Source organism: Octodon degus, unplaced genomic scaffold, assembly GCF_000260255.1.
Source record: "Octodon degus isolate 3935 unplaced genomic scaffold, OctDeg1.0 scaffold00289, whole genome shotgun sequence".
Lineage (NCBI taxonomy): Eukaryota > Metazoa > Chordata > Mammalia > Rodentia > Octodontidae > Octodon > Octodon degus.
In genome coordinates, this window is record NW_004524865.1 from 405,506 (window position 1) to 428,910 (window position 23,405).

The window sequence follows — 23,405 nt, forward strand, 5'->3', positions numbered from 1 at the left end:
TTCTCAATAAAATTACGGGGAAAAAAAGAAAGAAAGAAAGAAAAAAGAAACTTATTGGGGCCGGGGAGATGACTCAGTTGAATAAATGCTTCCCTGGCAAGCGCAAGGACCCGAATTCAATCCCCAGTTCTGCCAAAAAGAAAAAGAAAAAGAAAAAGAAACTTATTGACACTTAAAACCCAACTAGGAGAATTCTGGGTAAGTTGAAGAAATGCTTACATGGCTTCCCCTTCTACACCCTTCTCCTCATCTTTCTCCTTACTCATCTTCTTTTTCTTTTTCATCATTCTCTTTTTTTGGAGGGGAGTTGTTATAGTCAGGATTTTCAAGGGAAACTATACAGGGCTGATAATTTATAGGATTATTTTATAATAGTCACCCAAAGAGTCAAGTTCAAAATGGCTCAGGAAATCAGCCCACACTCTAAAACCCCAAAGAATCCAGTTGAGGGCCTGCATTTTTCAGCAGTGTTCTGCATGAGTCCAACTGAAGACCTACAGCCAATAACAATGTCCCCAACAAGTCCAGCTGGAGGCCATGAGCCTAGGACAATGCCTCATGCAAGCCTATTTCACAGATCTGTGCTGGGAAGGGCCAAAGGTCAGTGATGAAAGCTAGAAAGTCTGTGCCAGTGGGATGAAGGATCTTTGCTGGCAGGTTGAGGGATCTGAACTGGAGCCAGGAGACAATGCTCCAAGTAAGGACCAGAGCTCCCTCAAAAAGTACCTCAGCCATCCTCAGTGACAGTGAAATCCTGAGTTCCTCTGATGACAACAGCAGAAGAGTCCATATTAAGAAATCCAGAGCAAAGAGCTCCCAGACATTGAACAGTGCACCATCTTCCCCTCTGGAGCCAGGAAGTGATGCTCAAGGTGAGGTCCAGAGCTCCCCCAAAGTGAACCATAGCCATTCTCAGTGACAATGAGGTCCTGAGCTCTTCCATTAATGAGAACAGCCAAATTCATCAGAAAAACCAGCCTGGTGAGCTCCTCCAGGTGAGCCAACAGCACTAGAAGAACAAACACCTCCCTGACAACTTCACTTCTTCCCTCCAGTTCTTTTTCTATTGTTGGCAATGGTCCTCAGGTGGACCTTTCATTTCCAGCCCCATGCTGATTCCACGCAGCTGGGTGTTAGAAGTTGACCATCAGTTGTCAATCCATAACGGGCATACTGCAAGTTGAACCCAGGACTTTTTCACTGAGCTATACTCTTAGCTCTTTTAAAAAGTTTAATTTAGGATCTCACTTTGTTACTAAGATTTTCAGGCTGGGCTCAAATGTGGGATCCTCCTCCCTCATCCTCTCTTCTTTTTAAAAGAAGTATTTATCCAAGAGTAGTACACTTTACCATTATCAAGACAAAATTAAAAATGCTAAAACCTGACAAGAGCGGGGCATAGTGGCACATGCCTGTAATCCCAGCAGTAGAGAGGCTGAGGCAGGAGGATCACCATCAGTTCAAGGCAAGCCTGGGTACATAATGAGTCCAGACCAGCTTGAACTATATAGTGAGACCCTGTCTGAAAAATGAATCTGAAAAGAAGTGAAATAGTGTGTTTTTACAGAATGGAAATTTAAACTGTAGCTCTATAAAATACCTTTCAACTAATTTTCAAAGTGACCCTGAATTTATCAAATAGAATTTATCAGAAATTCATCAGAATTTATTTTTATCCTATGTCATATTAAATTTTTCTTGTTATTGGACATATAGCCATAATACAAGAAAATATCACAATGTGCAGTTAACAAACAGAAAACTTATTGCCAAATTATGGAAAACAAAAATGTATCTCAAGGCCTAACACAGTCAATAATTTTACCTTTTCTCACGAATATTTGCAAGTTGTGCCAAACATAGGGAATAGCATCCCCTCAGGAAATTGACTTCATTTCAACTAAGGTTAAAGTCTCAGAGAATTTCAAGACAAAAAATAATTCTAAAGCATTACCCTGGGCTGGCTTGGTGGCCATGAGAAGTGTAGTTGCACAGGGTTCTGCAGCCAAGAGCAGTCCTGCTGCCTTAGAATACTTACCTATTTTCTATTTGCCTTTGAGTTTTCTGAGTAAAGTCACATAGGTCAATGAATGAAGCATCCCTCAGGGGCCCACCTGTTCTTTCTGTCTTGGCCTGCTGTTCACCAGGAGTCTGATGCAGGAAGATCTGGTGAGAAGCCTATGCCTTTAGCCTCTGGGTCTGTTGCCACCATGGTTCACTTAATGTCACAGACTGGGCTGATTTCTGGACACTTTTATTTGAGGTACCTAGCTTGTCCCGAACGGCTGTTGCAATCCCCTTGGCAGTCACTTGGTGTACTAGTGGCAGGGGTGATAGGCCAGTGGGATGGGAGTTGCTGCCTCCACTTTCTAGACTCCAGCCTGGACAGGACAGATGGGTTGGTACCTAAGAATTTGGGGAAGCAAGAGAACAATAAGGATCCAACTGTTGGTGAGCTCTAAGCCTACTGAGACTGTGGAATCCAAGAAGGTCTGACCCTGTTCACAAGCTTCTTGGTGCCCAAGGGAACACACCAAGTAACAAAGTAAAGATAGAGTAAATGGTAGATAGGCAGATCCTTTGGTATAATTATCTTTTGAGTTATTTAGTATTGCCCAGAAATGTGTCACCCTTAATAGTAACTAAAACATTCTATCATTGACCAGTATGTTTTTTAAGTAGAATCAGTAAATGTCATTAAAAAAGATAGATAAATAGATATGCTTATGGAAAATGACATTTTCATTTCTACCTATCACAGTACTGTTAATTTTTCATTCAAAGACCTCCTTTACCATCTCTGCTCTACTTGTGCTCTGTGGGTCTGCTATCTATAAACAGCATCACTGGGTGGGTAAGTGTTGTCCCTTGTTTGCTGGTGTCTGCCTGGATTCAGCAATGTTAGTGATCTGGAGCACAAGGAATTAGGGGTGTTTGATTCTCTTTCTCCTTTCTTGTTGGGTGTCATTTGGGAAGCAGCTTTCCTTGACTCTAAAGCTTGATGTCACTATCCCTCTGGCATTCTATCTTGCTCACTCTTACTGTTCTTTCCTTTTACCACACTGGACCTACCTATGGTAATGGTTTCTTGCTGTTGCTAGTTTCTGGGTATTTCATGTAATTTCCCTAATACTCCATTCTCTCTCTCTCTCTCTCTCTCTCTCTCTCTCTCTCTCTCTCTCTCTCTCCCTCCCTCCCTCCCTCCCTCCCTCCCTCCCTCCCTCCCTCCCTCCCACCCTCCCTCCATCCCTCCCTCTCTCTCTGTGCCCTTTTTTAAGCTTTCTTTGGTTTGGTGAAACCCTTTGAGTCTATCTTTTGTTTCTGCTAGCAGTTCATCAATATAGCAACTTTTTTTCACTATTTTTCATTCTCTTTAAAAAATAAAGAAATATCAAAACATAAAAAAGCAACTTTTCTTTATACAGCATGAAAGTGCATGCAATCAAGTTGGCACCCTACAGACTTCTTAGGGCACACTGTTAAGAACCATGTTGTTAGATCATCTTCTAGTCATTTCTATACCCCGATGGGCTAGAAGTATGCTAACTTGGATAGGTTGGATAGTGTTTCACAAAATCCTCTTCCTTCCATGTTTCTAGTTAAGAGGGACCCCAAAGAAGAGAAGTAGAATAGCTTGGGCTTGGAAGACCCATGGACAGGCAACAGACACAGTGGCAGCTCAAGTGTGCTGTTGTCACTTACCTGCTGGCTCATCTCGGTACTGTGTGGAGCACCTGGGTCTACAGCTGCTCCTCCCCCCACCCCAGATCCTCTTTAGCTGAGGAAATAGCTCATTGCAGTAAGTGCTTGACTGGCATGCATAAGGTCCTGAGTTTGATCCCTGGTACCACCAAAAAAAAAATAATAATAATAATCTGGTGTTTCATGTATATGCTTTCCAGTTTCTTTCTTCCTCCTCTCCACCCATCTTCCTTTCCTGCCCACACACTGCAGAGTGAAGGTTAAGCAGCAGAGAGAAAGAAACAGTCCTACAGGACTGCATAACTAGTTCCCATGAGTGTCTGAGGTTTTCTCATAATATGATATATATGGTAAAAAATATGTGGAATGATTTGTTTTCTTCTGTCAAGTCCTGGCATATTACCATTCTTTTATGTTCCTATATATGCATTGGTGCTCAAATACTTTCTGTTATTTGTCTTGGTTCCTTATTAATGCCATTTCTGCTATAATTATAAAGCCTCATTACCTTCTAAAATGCCTTAGAAGAACTCTGAGATCAGATTCCCTTTGAGAACATAATTAACTAATTAATGTCAATTGGGATGACTGCCTTCATTAACATTACCACAGAGGCTGAGATTTAGAAATTCAAACAAGCTATTTTTGTTATTTCTCAAACTACTGTGATCATTCTTAGGTTTCATAAAAACATTTTTAAATCATTAAGTTTAAATCATTCAAGTAACCTATGCATTTCATTTATTCATATTAATCTATTCTTTCCTTCTCTATTCTCTTTACTTATTTACATGCCTAAACTGGTCAGAAAATGAGTGTATCTATTCTTTAAAAAAAAAAACTATTCTAAACTAGGTATTGTGGAACATGCTTAGAATGCGAGCACTCTGGAGGATGAGGCAGGAGCATTGCCGTGAGTTCACGGCCAGCCTATATTCCATAATAAGTTCAAGGACAGCCTAAATTACATAGTGAGACCCTATCTTAAAACAAAACCAAAAAAATAAAAAATACTACTTGTAGTAAGCAGCCCTCGTACATTCCAAGTTATTTGTTTGGTTTCAGTTCTAGAGATTGAACCCATGGCCTTTGTACTGGCCTACATCCCCTGGGCTATTCATTTCTGTATTTATACTAATCTTGAGACCCATCTAAGCTGTCCAAGCTGGGACTCAATTTACAGTTTTCCTGATGAGTGTCATGCACAGGCATGAACCACCACACCCTCTTGCATTCCAATGTTTTGTACACAGAAAGCAAAGACTACTTATATTGGCTCAATAAAAATTTTCACTTGAGCCCATTTTCACTGCAAGTTCAGAAAAAATTCATGTTCTCTTCATTGAGGATTTTCTTTACTTGAAACCTATTATTATGTCATTCATATCTTTATGTATATATGAAATTAATCCATTTTTTTGTATTCTAGAGGTGATATATTCTCCTTTTCTTTCTTATTTCAGAATTGTTTGAAGTTAAGATTGTTATAGTACATTCATTACTTGATATTCATTTTTGATAGGACATGTGAGAAAATATTAGATACCACTTAGAAAAAATTATGTAAGTACTTTCTTTTCATAAGTATCTTTTTCCCTGTGGATCATTAATATTTGGGAATTATACCCAAATATGTTAAAAAGAGAAAAAGTTTATTTTCACACAGATATGTAAAATAAACATGAACAGCATATGTAAAATGCACAAAGTGTGATTTTTTTGTTTATTTGAAAACAGAAAAAAGCTGGAATCTTGTTAATTTGTGAAAGTAACTGAATAGAAGAAATTAATTTTTGTAAAATATTTATACTTCAAAAGCTTTTCATAGTCATCTGCCTAAAATATTATTTGATATATCTATTGAAGTTTAATTTCTTTCACTATATAAATTCCCTTACGAAGATAAACAAAAGCATTCATCTTAATAAGAATATACATTGCATTACTTAATTAAATGCCACCCACAGAGGAACTCTTCAGTCTGAATGGTATGAGAACTTGCATTGTGGACCTTATAGAAGCTAAGCCAAAACTGTCTTCTAATTTTGAAAATTATTTTTTAATTCTAATACACACAATGGCACAATGTTCATTTTAGTTAGAAGATGCTTATTTTAAAAGTAATTGGCACAGAACCTGGACAATGTTCTATTCCACTAATTTTATAGTCCTCAGTAGCTTACTGAAAATGGATGAAAAGCACAGTCAGTAATTTCCTGAGCCGGAGCTGAGTCTGTAATTGACAGAGTTGAAGGGTGGGGAGAAAATTAGATAAATTCATAGGAAGGCTCTCTGAAACTAAAACTAAGGCATTTTGTGTACTTTACTCCTGACACACTGATTTCATTTGGATGATATATTTTCCATTATTTTCCTAAAATATATGGGAACATGATAAGCAATGCTATATTACCCAGATGTGATAGAAAACACAGTAATTGTCTAGGTTTTTAAAAAGTCACTAAAGAAAGGCAATAATTTGTTTTGTTTTCATTGTGAAAAAACGTGAAGAAAAATTTGCCTTATCAATGCTGTTCCTTTCTTTATGTAAAATTATTACATGATTTAGAAAAAAGAGGATTGACCTTTCAACAGAAGATGAAAATTACCAAGTAATTATTTAGATACAGACTTCCTAGTAGAATTCCTTGAAAGGTAAAGTGCTTATTCTTCTGCAGGAAAACCGAATAATTAAATTATTTTCTTTTAAAGATTGATGTTACTTGTTTTTTCATTAATATCAGGCAACTTCAATATTTTTAAATTTAGTAATATTGAAATTTCTCTTCTACATATTGTGATACATTATTTTTTAATTGAAACACCTAACATTATATTCTATATTGAAATTATGTATGTAAGTATTTTCATGCTCTGATAGACTTAGCTTAAGCTAATACCCTTAAGCATGGGCATTAGCTCTTTAACAGTTTGAATATCTTATTTTATTTACTTATTTTTTATTTTATTTTTTTCGACGGAACCGGGGATTGAACTCAGGCCCTTGTGCTTGCCAGGGGAGTACATATTCCATTGAGGTATCTCCCTGACACCTTGAATATCTTAAAATAAACTAAAGAGATACATAAGTATATCAGTGTGAGTATACTAATATGTACCTAGAGTTCCCCCCCACATGCCTCTCTCTTTTGGTTTTCAGTAACACTAACTCACAGGAGAACTTTTGGGAATTCTGCTACAGACTGATTTTCACATGACTGCAAAGACAAAGATGGTGTTGTGTCAGACCTAGAAAAATGTGTTGCCAGAAATACTTCTTCAGTGTTCTCAGTTTACACAAAAATCATCCTATCTGACTTTTTCCTCACTCTTGTTTCAGTTTTATGAAAGAATGTTTTGTAGATACCACTGCATAATTTTTACTCTGGAATAGAACTGCAGGACTAGAATTTTAACCCAGATCTATCTATTCTCAGGATTGTCTATCATAAAATTACTGGTTGAGCTCTTTGGTAGGATCCTGTTAACTAATTCCTCCTTTCTCTGTTAAAATAGATTTATAGACCTACCAGACATCACTAAGGCAGCAATATTGAAATTGTACATAATGAGGTTTTACAGTGAGGATTATAAACCAATGAGATGAACATTTTAAAACCAGGTTTGGAGACTAGAACTGACTTGAATATTTTATCATTAAAAAAATACAAATCCTTTAAAGTAATGAGAATCTATTCAAAATACATAAATATTAAGCAATACAAAGCATCAAAACTCTAAATGCAATGCTTTCTTTTTTCATTTATTATGTGTTCATGCTTTTATAAAATCTACCCATGACTAAACTACAGTAGAAATTTAGAGAATTTAAAATAGCAAGCACTGAAGCTCAATTCTTTATCTGAAATTTAAGATCCTTATTTCTAAACGTGTTTCATTTTCGCTGTTGCTGAATCACTGCTTTGGTCACATTGGTGAAGGGGTCGCTTGAGATTCAGCAGTCTGAGAGTCCCTGGAAACGGGAGCCAACATCACAAGACTGGCAGGCTTTCTCCGGAAACATGTGACATCACGCTAACCTATTGCTTGTTTCTACGGTGTGACTAAGGGGCAAGTAAGAAGCATGTTGTAGACTCAGCATTTTTGGACTCCCCTGGAGAATTAGCCAAGTCTCCCATGTTAATACCTTTGACGATTAGGTGGAGAAATGTGAGCTAGAATCAAGTGACTGTGACAGATTGATCTCTCAGTGAATGATCATAAATGACATGTCAAGACGAACATAATAAAGGCCGGCCAGATAGCTCAGCGGACTAAAGCATCTGCTTAGGCAGAGCTCAGAGGCCGGGTATGATACCCAGAACCACAAGCTGGGCCCCGCCCCCAGGGGGAGGCTGAGACAGCGATTGAGACTGGGCATGGTGGTGCACGCCTATAATCCCAGCGCTTGGAAGACTGAGAAGAGGAGAATCATTGAGTCCGATCTGCGTAATGAGACCTTTTAGGCCCTGTACTAAATACAAAAAAAAAAAAGAGAAAGAAAGAAAGGTGAGGGGCCGGGGAAATAGCTCAGTAGAATAAGTGCTTGCCTGGCAAGCACAAGGGCCTGAGTTCAATCCCCGGTTCCACCAAAAAAAAAAAAAAAAGGAAAAGGAAAAAGAAAGAAAGATGAGCTTGACTGAGGGGAAGTTCTGTTCTCAGCCCTGTACTGATCAAATTAATAATGTAGACAAAAATATGAAGCCTCCTAGATTTATAGCTAGCATTAAAAAAAAAAAACCAAAGAGCTGGAAGATTAAGATAAATAGGTTGAATTTGCTCACATGAGATGGATAGATGGATGGATTTATTTATTTACTTATTTATTCATATATTTATTGTTACTGAGACTTGAACTCAAGACTTTGCACTTTCCTAGCAGGTGCTAGTGTTGCTGAACTATATTCCCAACCTGCTCATATGAGATTTAACTCAGTAAATTTTTTTTAATTTTCATCCCAATGGTATTTTATTGCTCCTTGACTAGATGCTTGCACAGTGTTTCTCTCTCCCAAAGGTAGCACATGCAGCAATTTCCCTATGTTTGCTTTCTTCTTTTGGTAAAAATTACCCCGTCACCACTGTACCTTATAGTCTCACACCTGTCCTGCTTCAATGCACTCTCAATTCTTTTTAAAACATTTTGGGGGGTTGGGTTTTGAGGGTGTTGCTTTTTAAAATTTTATTTTAAAAAGAAAAATAAATAAAATAAAATATCAAAACAAGTTCATAAGCTGGGGTGTGGTGGTGCACACCTGTAGTCCCAGCTCTTGGGAGGCTGTAAACAGGCAGATCGCTAAGAGTCTGATCTAGTAGTGAGACACTGAACACCCTGTAGACCCTTCCCCCCCCAAAAAAAAAACAAGTTCATAGGAGGGTAAATATAGTTAGTACATTGCATATTGTTATCTTTAAATTAGTTACTCAGGGAGCAAGATCAGTGCACTTAATTGTCCAAATATTCTTAGCACAAACCTTTCTTTCCAATGAACTAAGAGAGGTTAGTAGTATAATAATCCAACACAGTAAATTCTTGTCCCCCTAGCCTTAAACCTAGATAAGTAGCACAGCTGGTTGAACTGTAACTCAGCAATTTTAGTGAAAATGTGAATCAATAGTTAAGATGTGATTCAGCAAATCTGTGCTGCCCTTTTGCTGCATTATGAGGACTGTGATGTGCAAAGTGAAAAAAAGCCATTGTCTTAATCTACCAGATTTCACTGGAGCCTTTGCAAAGGAAAATACCTGAATTTGTGAAGGAATTCTTAAACCTATGATGTGAATAACAGTTAAGAAAACTGAGACACAAGAAGACAGAGGGACTCCAAATCATTGGCTGAAGAGCTATGAAGGGCAGCCATGAGAAGGATTATATTTGTACATAGTCCAAAGTGTAACAGTGAGGCAATCTGCAGAAAAATGGGAAAGCTTTCTATAGATCCATGTTTGCTCATAAATGAAGAAGGAGGGCCAGTCAAATAGCTTAGTGCATTGAAGCACCTGCAGGCAGGCTCAACGGCCAAGGGGTTGGATCCCCTGGCCTGCCAAGCGAGCCCCGCCCCCAGGGCAGGCTGAGACAGCAATTGAGACTGGGCCTGGTGGCACTGCCTGTAAATCCCAGCTGTTGGGAGGGTGTAAACAGGCAGATTGCTAGGAATCTGTCTTAGTTATTCTTCTCTCCTTGCTGGGACAAATACCCGACACCCAAAATGAAGGAAGGAAAGGTTTATTTAGCTCACAATTACTGGAGGTTTCAGTCCATATTCAGCTGGGTCCAAGGCAGAGAAGCACATAGCAGAGAGCAACCTTTCCTGGTGGCAGCAAAGAGCAAGAACACAAAAGGCGTAGCAGCAGCAAGAGCAACTAGCTTCTCTTTCCTCCTTACATTGAAATGCAAATTACCTGCATTTCACGGCAGGTGCAGCATCCACACCCAAAGCAATCAATCACAAACTCCACAAACTGCCCCCAGACTGCATGAGGCTTTGGGGGGGCACCTAGACACAAACCATAACAGAGTCCTATCTAGTAGAGAGTCCCTGAAGACCCTGTAGACCCTTCCCTAAAAAATATAAATAAAGAAATGAATAAATACATAAATATTGATGGAATTAGGAAGTCACTATTTTGCAACTCCCTGTCAAATAACTGACTAAAGCAGGGACAACAAAGGGATGCTTAAATTAGTGCAGGTCGGAAATGGGTCATTCATATAAGAATAGGATGTTCATGTGGTGAACATTAACATGAACCTGCTGATTGTGTTCTGTGATAGGTTCTTCTGAAACTGCAATTTAGTTTGAGTGTGATAAATATTCTTGGTAAAAAAAAAAACCCAAGATAATGCAAATATTGCACCTACTGGTGCATGACTAATCCACAAGGGTCATTGTTCGGGCACTCAATTCTACCTTCAACCTTCAGGTCTTTTTAGGGAAAGTGTGTGATTTACATAGGATTTACCAATTTCTTTCTCACTTAAAATCTGTAAAACTGTGCTAACATTTCTATGGAACTCCTATTTTTTTTTTAATATGTAACTGATAGCCTTTGTGTATCATGTCTCTACTCCTATTTCCCCCAGAAACCCTCTTTTTTAATTCTTAATTTGCATACTTGACAACTTTTAATACCACCCCTGATAGTCACTATACTTTCTAATCACAAAGTTTAAAAGTGCTCACAACAGAGTGATTTTGCTGTCTCTGTCTTTTATAGAGTGATCACTTATAATCTACATTATACACATCTTTATGAGACACAGTATGAAGTACACATGTAACCTGTAAAATGACCAGAAATGTGTACATGCAGTCTAATCAAGCTTTTATATTTAAACGAGCTTCATATGATCAAAGGTGGGTTTCTGGGAAGGTGTTTGGATCGTGGGGGTGTGACACTCATCAGTGGATTAGTCCAGAGGTAAGTGTGTACTTAAATGAGCTTCAAGCAATGAAACCTGGCTGGAGGAGGGTCCCTGCGGATGTGGCCAGAAGGGTCTGACTCCCTTCTCTCCCGATCTCTCTGCTTCACATCACCATTCATTGGAGCCAGTGAGCAAAACCTGTACAAATGGTGCCAAAATTAATCTTTCTTCTTTTACATTGTGGGTGGTGGGCATTTTGTCTCAGTGATGGGAAAGTAAGACAACATATATACACACAGTATTGGCACAGAATTTTTCAAATATCACATTTAATTTGAAAACCTAAACTAAAATAACATGTCACACAAAAATTCCAGAAAAGAGGGGAAATTTGAAAATAGGTTGGATATTAGGTGACAGTTGAAAATATTATTTTTCTAGGTATGATATAATTGTTATACAGGAAAATAAACTTTTTAAAGAAAATATATACAGAAATTGAAGCTAAATATAATATATGTAATGTGGGTTTTGATCATACTAGTCTTTTATTTTTTTTTGTTTTTTTAATTTATATTTTAAAAAATTAGCAACAAATAATTGACAAAATTGTTTAAAAAAAATCAAAAAGTAAATGGAGGGCTGGCCAGATAGCTCAGTGGACTAAAGCACCTGCTTCAGCAGAGTGCAGTGGCTGGGGTTTGGTCCCTGGTATGATGTGCTGGCCCTGCCCCAGGGGCATGCTGAGACAGTCATTAAGACTGGGCATGGTAGCAAACGCTTGTAATCCCAGCGCTTGGGAGGGCTGGTGAGACAGTTCATTGGACTAAGTGCTTGCTTAGGTTTGACCCTGGTACCTCATGCAGCACTGGCTCTGCCCTCAGGTGCATTGAGCCAGTGACCTGGTCTGAGTGTGGTGGTGCACACTTGTAATCCCAGCACTGGGGAGGCTGAATAGGAGGATCACTATGACTGTGTAGTAAGACTCTGTACCAAATACATTTTAAAAAAAAGAAAAAAAAAGTAAATGAAGGTTGGGAAGAGTTAGTATTAAAAATGTCATTTTTAATACTAACTGTTATCATCAATTTGATAACAATTTGATCTGAAAATGTCATTTTTAATACTAACTGTTATCATCTACTCCTTTTTAAAGTTTGCATGTAAATTTTGTAATTTATGTATATAAATATATACACATGTGTAATTTCTAAAAAATGTTAACTACTGTTAAGTCAATATTAAAGTACTTAGTATTAAAAAGTATAGCACCCCTTTGTTGAATAATGGGTTTCCAGAAATAGTATTTGAAGAAAATGGAGTAAAGACATTATTTATTTATGTGTAATTTGAGAAGACAAAATGACTCACAAAGGACATTCTGAGGAACCACAGAGTAGATGTGAAAAAAAAAAAGCAAACAGTTTTAGAATATTTTGTTGAAGTAAAAATGTACATTTGTTAACTCCCGGTGATGAATACAATCATTATGTATTATAAACATGGAATAATAAAAATAGAAATATAAAGCAAATATATGCATATATTTATGCAAATATTAGTTTCAGGAGAAAAATTGAGGTTTTCTGCCTGCTGGTCTTCCCTTGGGTCAAGAGTGATTATTACTTCTACTACTTACTCTTGTTTTTTTTTATTTTTGGTACTGGGAATTGAACTCAGGACCTCACACTTGCCAGTATACTACTTACTTTTCTGTTTTGTCCCTTTTAAATGAGATTACATTAGAGAAAGTATCTTAAAATTTATTTCAAGTAAAAGTGACTTCGAGGTTTAATAAAATGGGATCATTTTGTCTAGTAAGTAAAGGTTATCTCAGCAAAGAAAAAATTGCTGTGTGATACTTGTTTTATAAGCCTGGTTTTCCTTTGCTCTAATTTTAGGACCAAGTGTGACAAAATGTAGTAATGCTAAGGGCAGTTGTAGTTTCATTGCAAACTGAACCAGTTAAAATTTTACTTTTTTATAGTTTTAGTCTTTCTTCAAATTTTTAACCTTTTACGTTTTCTTATTGAGAAGAAAGCGCATTTTATTTGCAGCAATCAAGGACCATTCACATATAAGGTTGTCTCTCAAACTTCAGAAAATTAGTAATCCATATATCAAAATTACATGACAAATTGTTCCATTTAAATATATTTACTGAGAACAAAACTTTCATGTGGTTTCATGATGTGAGCCTATAATCTCAACTATGAGGAAGGCTGAGACAGAAAGATTGCAAGCTTGAGGTCAGACTGGGCAGCTTTGAGAGACTCTATCTCAAAATAAAAGTGCAGAGGGGGTGTAGCTCATTGCTAGAGTGCCTGCCAAGCATGCATGAGACTCTAGGTTCAGCCCTAATACTGCAATACAAAACCAAAACCCATAAAGGCCTTTATAGGTAAGTGGATGCAACTAGAGGCTATACTCATAAGCAAAATAAATCAGACCCGCATGTTTAAATCTCATGTTGTCTCCCTAGCATAAGAACCTGAAAGAATAAATAAAACCTGAAAGGTATAATAGATATAGTAAAATGGAAAGAAACCCAACATAAGGATTTGACAACAAAGATGAGGTAAAGGGGAAAAGAAAGAAAAAAAAGGAAGGGGGAAAAATCAAGCAAGTATAGACACAGCAAGGCTGAGATGACAGTACTAATAATTTCTATCAGTTTTTTGAAAAAAGCAATTAATGTTTAGAATTTTCACTTTAACTCTGATGCTGATATCTTTGATCTGAGCAACTACATCAAGGACAGCAATGTGTAATACAAAACCCATCATTGAATACCTCTCATCTTGGCCTTCTAAATGTGTACCAATTCTAATGTTTTATCAATTATTATTATAGTCTCTTTAAAATAAATTTTTAAAAAAGTAAAAATGACAGAACAAATTAAAGTTTATTAAAAGCAAATGTTAATATTCAATTATTTGTCTAATCTCACATAGCCACATCTGTTATCTAAGCAGCAGATTTGACAATAAATATAGGTAACATAACAACCATTGTTAATTTGCTATTATTGCTTTGAAAATCTGTAACATATATATGGCTGTATGTTATCCTGTTTTGGTCTTTGTTTCTGCTATTTGTTTTTGTTTTTGTTTTTGTTTTTACTCTTCAAGGTAAAATAAAATAAAATTAAACAACAACAGCAATAAAAAACCCAAAACTTTAATAAAATTCATTGGATGTCTAGCTCATAGAACAACAGACTGGGGAAAAGTAATTGCTATGGAGAAGGATGATGAAAAACTGGGAATGAAGACCAGCTGCAGGTTCTCTGTACTACCAGGTGATGATTGGGAATGCGGCACAGGAAACATGGCTGGGGTCAAAATGGCACCATCCAGATTAAGGGCTCTGATGGCTGCCATAGGCTTGCTGCATCTGAGGCCAGGATGGTAGCACGAAAGGGAGAAAATTAGGAAACAACATCCAAAGGCCATGAAAAGAGTGCATTTCAGCAACAGAGGAGAGAAACATATTGGGGTTGGTTGATTCTTGGGAACACTGTTGATAGCTAGCTATGTCTATGATTTTCAGTTACTAAATGACTGGTCTTTCTGTCTCAAATTTGTGACTTTTGTGACATCCCGGTTATAAGTTACAGCTGGCCATACTTTATAATCTCTTGATTTCATGTTTCAAACATCCCTAGACCATAGATGCTGTAAGTTATTTGTCTCAGAAGGGCCCATTGCTGGAGAAATGCTGAAAACGTTTATAGATACCTTTACTCTATAAGCTTTCTCCAAATTTGTAAGACAAGAGAAGAAACTCTTCCCCCTCCGCCTCTTTGTGACCTTTCTTTTTCCTCCAGGGAGCTTTGGAAATTTACTTAACTAGATTTCAGCTGGACAAAATTGATGGTTAGGAAGAGAAGGAAGCATATAATGTGATTATCTGTGCCCCAATACTTCCAGAAATAGCTCTGTGTGCCAAATTCCCCTAAGGAGATGGCTTGCTGTTGTATAATCCATACAGCATCTTATAATTATGCAACCATTTGTTCCTTTTCCTGCTTCAGATTTCACTGATTCACTTAGCTAGCAGTGTCATTAAGATCCACATATCATTTTTTACCATTAACCAGTTATTCATGAGTTTTATCCATTTCTGAAGTATGTTCATCAGGAACAATTTGCATTTTAATTGACAAATGTACTGTGGTATCTGATAATACAAATGGTAATTTCTGGTTAAGTAGAAGCTCATGTTTAATAAGCATAAAATGATTTTACAGTTCTCTGATAAGATTTTCTTATTTTTTAAAAATGCATTTAGTACAGGGTCTACAGGGTCTCGCTATGCAGCTCTGACTCATAGTGATCCTCCTGTTTTCACCTCCCAAGAGCTGGGATTACAGGCACGTGCCACCATGCCCAGTCTCAATTGCCCTCTCAGTGTGCTCCAGGGGTGTGGCCAGCACAGCAGGCCTGGGCATTGAACCCAGGCCCCTGTGTCTGCTTGCAGGTGCTGTAATCCACTGAGCTATTTGGCTGGCCCTTGAAATTCAAATTTAATTGTGTGCTCTGTGCTTGTAATTACTAAGTCTGGCAATTCTACATAATGCAGAGTCAGACTAAATTATTCCCTACTATTAAGAAAGCCTTCCTTTGTTGCTGTAAGTACTTTATGAAATTGTTTTTAGTAATTTTGAAAGCAATTATTTTATTGGAATTATCTTACCTAATTTCTTTACCTATAAAATATAAATAGCTGTATCTGTATAATTATGAATAACTAGATCTGTGGATACCTGGAAACAGTATTGGCTTTTGCTTTTGATCTAACTTACCATTGCATAATAATGGTAAATATAACGATTTCTATCTAAATTTATTTCTATTATATTATGTAAAGTCAAAATTTTGAATTGACCTAGTCATCAAATAATTAATAGTTTTTACAGCTTTCTTCTTTATTGTTACAACTAAAAGCCAAAAGTCCTTTCAATTAATTTATATCTCTACCTCACAATAAAAATAACTTCCAGTAAATCAAGTTCATAAGCACACTGTGTGCCAAAGCTGTCAGCAAGCCATCCATCATAAACTTTACTTTTCATTTTCCCTGAAGTCAAGAAAATGTATCAGTTTCCTATTGCTGCTGTAACAAGTTCTGCCATCTCAGTAGTTTAAAACAATCCAAATTTATGTTCTCTTAGTTTTAGACAGTAAAAGCTTGAAGTCAGGCTTCCAGAGCTAAAAATCAAGCTATTGGTAGGGCTGGTTGGTTCCTTCTGGAGTTTTCAAGTGAGAATCCATTTCTTTGCCTTTTTCAGCTCCTGGAAGCCAGCTGCATTTCTTGGCTAAAGGCCCCTCACTCACATGAGTCTAGCCATTGGCTCTCTCCTCCTGTCTTCTCATTCTGATCCTTTGTATAATGATCCTTGTGCATATTCCGGATTCACTGTGAGAGCCCAGGATGATCTTCTCATCTCAAAATCTTTACATTAGCCTAGCAGGGTGGCACACACCTCTAACCCCAGCCTCCTCAGGGGCTGAACCAGGTGGAGCACAAGCTCAAGCCCTTTGAACGTAACATAGAATAGACTGGTGTCGTTCAAAGGCTTTTTGTATGCTCACAGTTGCAAACACTTTTTGACTGTTTGCTGTATGTTAGGAAAAATGTTGGAGTTGTTTTATTTCCTTTAAGTTTTGGAGCCACTCTATGAGGTCAGTTCTGTTATTTTCCTCATTTTCAGATAGTATGATGAAGGCTAGAGAGGTTAAGTAAATTAGCAACAATTATTAAAGCACCAATTTTTTAGTATTTAATCAGATGGATACTGTAGTATTCTATATACATGATTCCTTTTAATCTAAAAAGGGCAGTGAATCAGAAAATGTTATTAACACCTACATTTTATCAGAGACTAAATAATGTTCTGAATGCCATGCAGCTTGGAAGGGGCAGGGCCAGGGTACAAAGCTGATATATTGGGGGGATCATATTATGTACCACTCTGCTCCATGGAGAGAGGGACTTGTCCGGTTGCAGAGTTAATATGTAGCAGAGCTGAAGCTAAGACAAATAGCACCTGTCCTCAAGGGGGTTGCTTCTCTAATTACAGGATTTGGTAGTTGAGTGCTGCCTTAGCTTTCAGAGATTCTGTCAGTGGAGGGGAAGGACCAATTGCTGACAGACTTGGAAGGCTGAGTACAACCAGGGCCACAAGCCACCACAGCAGGATGTGATCCAAAGAAAAATCAGAAAAGTGAGACTATTGCTGAGGAGGCTACTGAGGTACCCTTGTCACTGGCTGTTAGGCGGTTTGCAGACTATACAGCTGGTGGCAAAGGGATTACAAAAGGGTATTAACCATTTCTTTGCTACTCTTCTGGCTGACTAACGTCAGTGAATGAAAACCTCTCAAGAGCCCAGATTACATCAATGATACCTATAGTGATTGTGCTAAGAGGACAGCTGGGAAGTCTTTTGAATTGGATGTTCAGACTGTGCCAATATGATCCCATTTTAAAGGGATGAATGTAAAACAAGGAAAATGAAGGGAAAACTAATTTAAAAGTGATTTTGAAGGAGAGCTTAGACCTTTAAAGAATATTGTTAGAACTGCCAATGTCTTGAATGTGCTAAATTTGAAAAACGTCTTAGAGATGAGAAAGAAGGATTTCTAAAAACATAGGCATGCCTACAAAAACCCCTTCTTAAAAATTAGGATGATCTTCTAACTAGACAGGTGAATAAACAAATCAAATCAGAATTTTAGAGCAAATTTAGAGAATCTAGGCTGTGCTATCTCCCCGGCTCTTAAGAAGCTGAAGTCCTCTGAATACATTATTCATTTACCCAGGCAGTAGACAGTTTTGAGTGTGTATAGTTAGCCATGTGCTATGTCCCAGAAGCACTATTCCACTCTCCTCACCTCACCCTTCTTTGGGGCCTGGTCTAGTGGCAGTGAGACAGTTCACATATGAAATAGTAATGCTGACATCCTATTGAGTTATCAAGGAGAAAACAGAACTAGGAAGTTGAAGATGGATCAATATTCCAACCTCAACATCTAGAGAAATGTCTATGGATTTTAGACCCTCAAATATGGTGCTGATCTCACCAGGCCTTCTGAGATAAGATCCTAACTCTTCTCTCAAATGAATCAAGGGATCCTTGACACAAACAGGGCATTGCAACTACACATACGTTTCAAGGAAGGTCTGAGCTCCAGTGTGAGCATTTAGTTAGTTATCTTTCATTCCTAGTTGAGTTTCAGGATGGGTTTATATTCCTAGGATGGAAATAATGTTTCCACGAGTGTGGAGGCTTTACCTCATTGTCCTCAAGTTATTCAGAGTCCCTTTCCAGAAATGTGTGACCTGTTTTTTCCTTTGTATGGATGTTTGGAGTCATCTTTTTATCTCTGTTCTGAAATTTCACAAAGATTTTCTTTGATATTCGTCTTTTCCCATGCACAATGCTTTTCCCTGGCAGGAAATTTTACTGAAAGCTCTCACCTTCCGGCTTAGTGGAAGCTCTTGTGTTAAGACTCCCTCTATTTTTTCTCTTCTATTTCTGGAAGTCCTATGGGACGGTATCTCTATCTTGATCTTACTTTTATGCTATTTTTCATATTTTTTGTATCTCTTTACTTTCCAATTTTATTCTTTGAAAGACAGTTCCAATTTATTGAATTCCTCTACCAATAATGATCCTCCTGTCTCAGCCTCCACAGTGCTGGGATTATAGACATTGCCACCATGCCTGGTTTCAGGGGCTGGCCTGGCACTCCAGGGATTCTGGTGCAGGCCCAGCAGGTGGTAATTGAATCTGGGTCCTTGCACTTGCCAGGCAGGAACTTAGACCACTTAGCTATCTCCTAGCCCTGAAATGTTCTACTTTTAAATAAGATCACTCATAAAGGAAATATATTCTCTTATAACTTTGAGACCACATATATAATATATAGCATATATATCTATATCTATCTATATCTATCTATCTATCTATCTATCTATCTATCTATCTATCTATTTCTGTTTGCTTTTTCCTACTTCTTGAACTTCTCTGTCCTTGCTAGTTTCTTTCTCCTCTTCTGTCATTTGACTCTTTGAATGTCTGGGTTTCTTCAAATGTTCAATGAGCCTATTTTTATATAAGGCTCTGGAAGGATAATTTGGAAGCTCTGTTAGACAGGGCTTTCATCTTGTAGGTATTGTGTGAGGATATTGTGACATCAGTCTATCTTTAAGTTTGCTTTTCTTTTTTGGATGGTCAGTTTCCTCAAAAAGGAATATGTAGCTGCCTGCATACTTGGTAATGAAAGTGGGGACACACTGTTTATAACAAAGTCCTTTAGTTATCTCCTTTTCCACTTCAAAGGAAAGTGTGCCATCTGTTTCCTGCTTATTATCCTGCCCAACAGCTTATGGTTGTGCCAGAAATCTCTCGTCCAGCGCCCCCTGGTTCAGCTTATTCATTATCTTTGCCACAGGTTAATTGAGAGAACAAATGTTGGTGCTGAACAACATGTCATAAGAATAGTGCTATGCATAGCATGACTCCAGTAATTTAAAACTCTATGTACACATATGCCTCCAAATAGTATGATATGCTTTCTCATGAAAAACCTATATAGTAATACCTCAGTTCATGAATGCTTCTGTTTGCGAACAATTCAGTTTTTCGTAAAATTTTGTTTTCGTTTGCCAGCTCTGCATCAGACGATGCGCACATCTCAACCGTCTTCCCTGCTCTGACAGAGAGACATGGATTCCTCTTCCTGAGACCATGGCCACAGACAGACCTGTCTGAGCTCATCCCATGCTGCACAGTATTACTTAAATCAATGCAGCTCCAAAGAAAAAGCAGAGCAAGTGTGGTGGTAAAAAGAAAGTGCCGAGCAGCAGTGAAAGTGACAAGAATGTACAGAGCAATAATAATGAGTTAAGTAAGGTTAGTGCTCTCTCGCCTCACATTGTGCTGTATTTAGTCCATACTTTCCGGTTTAAAATACATACAGTTCAGAACAGATTAACCTTCTTTACATTGAGCCTTATGAGGAAATTTGATTTGGTTTATGACCAATTTGGTTAGAATCAGGGAACAAATTAAGTTCATGAACCAGGATGCTGCTGCCTTGCCACTGTCTGACTTGATCTCCTGCACTAGGCTGTCGAAGACCAAACCAAATGCGCAGAGCAGCGGGGATCCACTATTCATAGGAAGACCTTCTGTCATCCCTGCTTTTCTTTATGATAGTGGGAAGGATGGTAGATGAAATCAGAACGAGGTCACTCATGCTATGTGCACACAATGACACTGAAGGTTAAAACTGACCGCTTTCCCTAAAAAACAAAGATTCACCGCAGCTAGTGCAAAGGGCCCAGTCAACCTGACCTAGAACGAGAAATATTCTCTGCTTTACTCCCAGAAGAAAAGTAACTGGCAGGACCAATCTGCATTTTTCTCCGTTTCTTCTTTCTTCAGCCTCTTTTTTCCCCACTAGAGAAACTTCTCTGCTCATTGTATTAGAGCCCATTTCTAGTTCATAGATGGAAAGCTTGCTCAAATTAATTAGCTAATCATCACTGTAGTTAGTTTCTTGAGGTGTTTTTTTCAGATTTTTTTTTAATTCTAAAAACAAGCAATACATTTCACTTTTCTGTGCACTGATTTTTCTTATGCAAAATGCACTGTTGGAAACTATATTTTCCACTAAATTAAAAAAAAAGTATTATGTTTCCGAGCATCCAGTGTTACCATTCCCACCCACTAAAAAACATTCCATTGCTACTCAGAAAACATCAGTTTTTCCCCTGAAAATATTTTCAGAAGCTCTGTGATCATTTTTGTTTTATTTTTGAATTCTCTGCAAGAGTGAAGATGAGGGAAAATTATACTGCAGATTTTTGCTTTATGCACATTATAATTAAATGATGAAAAATAATTTGGAGTAAACAAAGTACTAAAGCATTGAGCACCTTATTTGTAACCATAGTTTTAAATCGTAAGTGGATCTTTTTTTTCTAGATATGGGAATAAGAAATAAGACATCCCCTCTTACAACAAGAGTCAGATTCCATTAAGTTTTCCTGCTTGCCCAAATTAGCAAACAATATCATTTATTTCTGTTCATCTTAATTATTGGTCATTAGAGAAACCCAAAACATTGGATCATAAGGAGTCCCTTTAGGCCCTACAAATGTGGCTTGAATAGTAATGCCCTACAAAATAATACATCAATTTTAGAAATACCTTTTTGGAAAGAATTACTTCAAAACTTTCAATAGTCTTCTTTCTGTTGCTTGTTTCTGGCTCCTCTGAGTATCAGTGCAAGCAACACACCTATTTGTAGCTTTTCTACTCTCTGGAATAAGCCACCCGCTGCTACTCGTGTTCTGATAAGCCTGTAACTTTTCTCTGACTGTGTGCTCTACTACACCCTCACTGGCCTCTACTAACAAAGACACACCTTTGAAAAGTATGCAGGAAACACAGTCACTTTTTCCGTGTTGTAAACTCTTAGCATTGAGTAAGTATGTGTTTGCTATGTAAGCAATTAAATAAAGCCATTACGAATAAGGAAAAATTCTAGATTGTTCTAATGAATGAGCAGTTTTGGAAAATGGCTACAGCAGCTATTAAGTGTTCAAAAGGGAGTTGAGCTTTGCCAGATATCTTCATTCTGTTACTGAACATGCACTTCAAAGAGATTTTTATCTTGGGCTCAGGTTGGTTTCCTAGCAATTAACACGTTGTGGTTATTTAACAGGACCAAATGAAGTGGTTTAAAACTAAACTGACAAGAGCTTTCCTCATACCTGGGATGCATACTGTGCCCATGCAGAGATTTTCCATCATTCAGATGGTTGTGCATCCAGCACAAACCTAGCTGACCCAGCCTCAGGTGAGGAGCACCAGTTCCCCTAGTTCTCTGCAGCTTCATTAGTCTCTCCTGGAGGACCATACAGAACACGAAGCAGAAGAGTGATGCTGCTCAGAGTAGAGTTCTCTGCACTTGGGATATATTCATAAGAGTCTGCTGACTCTGGATGAGTCTGAATTTTGATTTTCTTCAGGTTTTGCTTACTAACTAAATAATTTACTTTTCTCATGAAACTACCACTTCTTTCCTTCCTTTTAAAACTTCCTGCTGGACTGTTTTTATCTTTTAATTTTAATCAACTTTCACATTCACTTTTTATTAGGAATGAGAACAGACGATTGTGTAGCTTGGTTTCTGTTATCGTTTGTGTGTCCTGTCCCCCCAAAGGCTCATGCAGTCATGGGGAGGGACAGGCTTTTCAGATGTGGATGAGTCTAATTTGCCACTGATTGATTCATGGTGCAATGCTGGGATTATGGGTGTGAGCATACACTGCCCTAAGGCAGGTAACCTGCATACAATATATGGGACAGAAAGAGGCCTGTCTCTCTCCCTTCTCTTGTAGCTCTTGCTGACTTCCATCACTGTGAAAGGCTGCACCTCCCAAGTGCCACCCTGCAGTGGCAGCCAATTGGAGCCAGCCAGTTATGGACTGATATCTGTACAAACTGAGCTAATTTCCCCTTTAACTATGCATACTTGGTATTTTGTCTTATCAATGAGAAAAGGACAGTATTCTTCCTCCACCTGGCCTCACTGGGGACTATGATGCAAGACTGGAACTGATGCTGTAGGTTTAGCATTTGACCCTGAGTGAGCTGACTGGCTCTGCTTCTGTCTTAGCCAAGAGTCCCAGACTTGGAGCACCGGAGGAGCAGTCAGGCAAAAGAGGGGAAGGCTGGGGTGGGGAAATACAGAACCCTGGGAAGAAGCTCCATCTCTGTGCCAAGGTTTCTGTTTAAAATCATTCACTGGCTTTTCATCCATTCGGGATTTTCTATTTCCTTCATCTGCCTGGTCAGCCCAGGTATCAGAATTAAAATCTAGTTCAAATAAAGTAACCAAAATTGTAATTTAATTTATAAAGACTACAAGTGACAACTGCGTCCTCCTGATTCTAGAGCCACCCAGTATTTCTCTGTGGAACAGGCCAATATGAACACAGCAGTGAGGATGCAGCTCTGTGGGAAATGGAATTCAGCCTTCAGCAGCAGGGAAGCGTCTTTCTAAGCACAGAGCAGCCATACCCATTTCCCTTCTGTGAAGGAGCAGGCCTGCCGGTAGCATTCTGGGTATCCAAGTTGCTTGCAAAGAAATGAAGTAGTTTTCAGGGGATATCCATCAAACTAGAGAAGAGGAAAACCTATTTCTCCTTATCTGTCTGACTATAGCTCTTGATGTAAGTAAATCTATTGAGGTTAGTTTGAAGAAAGGAGAAAACTAGTGCTCATTTTATGCTCTTTCTGAGGTAAACAATAATTT

The 23,405-nt window shown here is 38.1% G+C and overlaps 1 long non-coding RNA gene across 1 annotated transcript in view; it reads right to left on the reverse strand.

Annotated features, from left to right (window-relative positions):
- LOC111814315 overlaps window positions 1-21,399 on the reverse strand; it is a 34,644-nt gene extending 13,245 nt beyond the window's left edge. Inside the window, exon 1 of the long non-coding RNA XR_002819335.1 lies at window positions 21,293-21,399. This is a non-coding gene — a long non-coding RNA (uncharacterized LOC111814315). The remainder of the gene's footprint in view (window positions 1-21,292) is intronic.
- Between the last annotated feature and the right edge of the window lie 2,006 nt (window positions 21,400-23,405).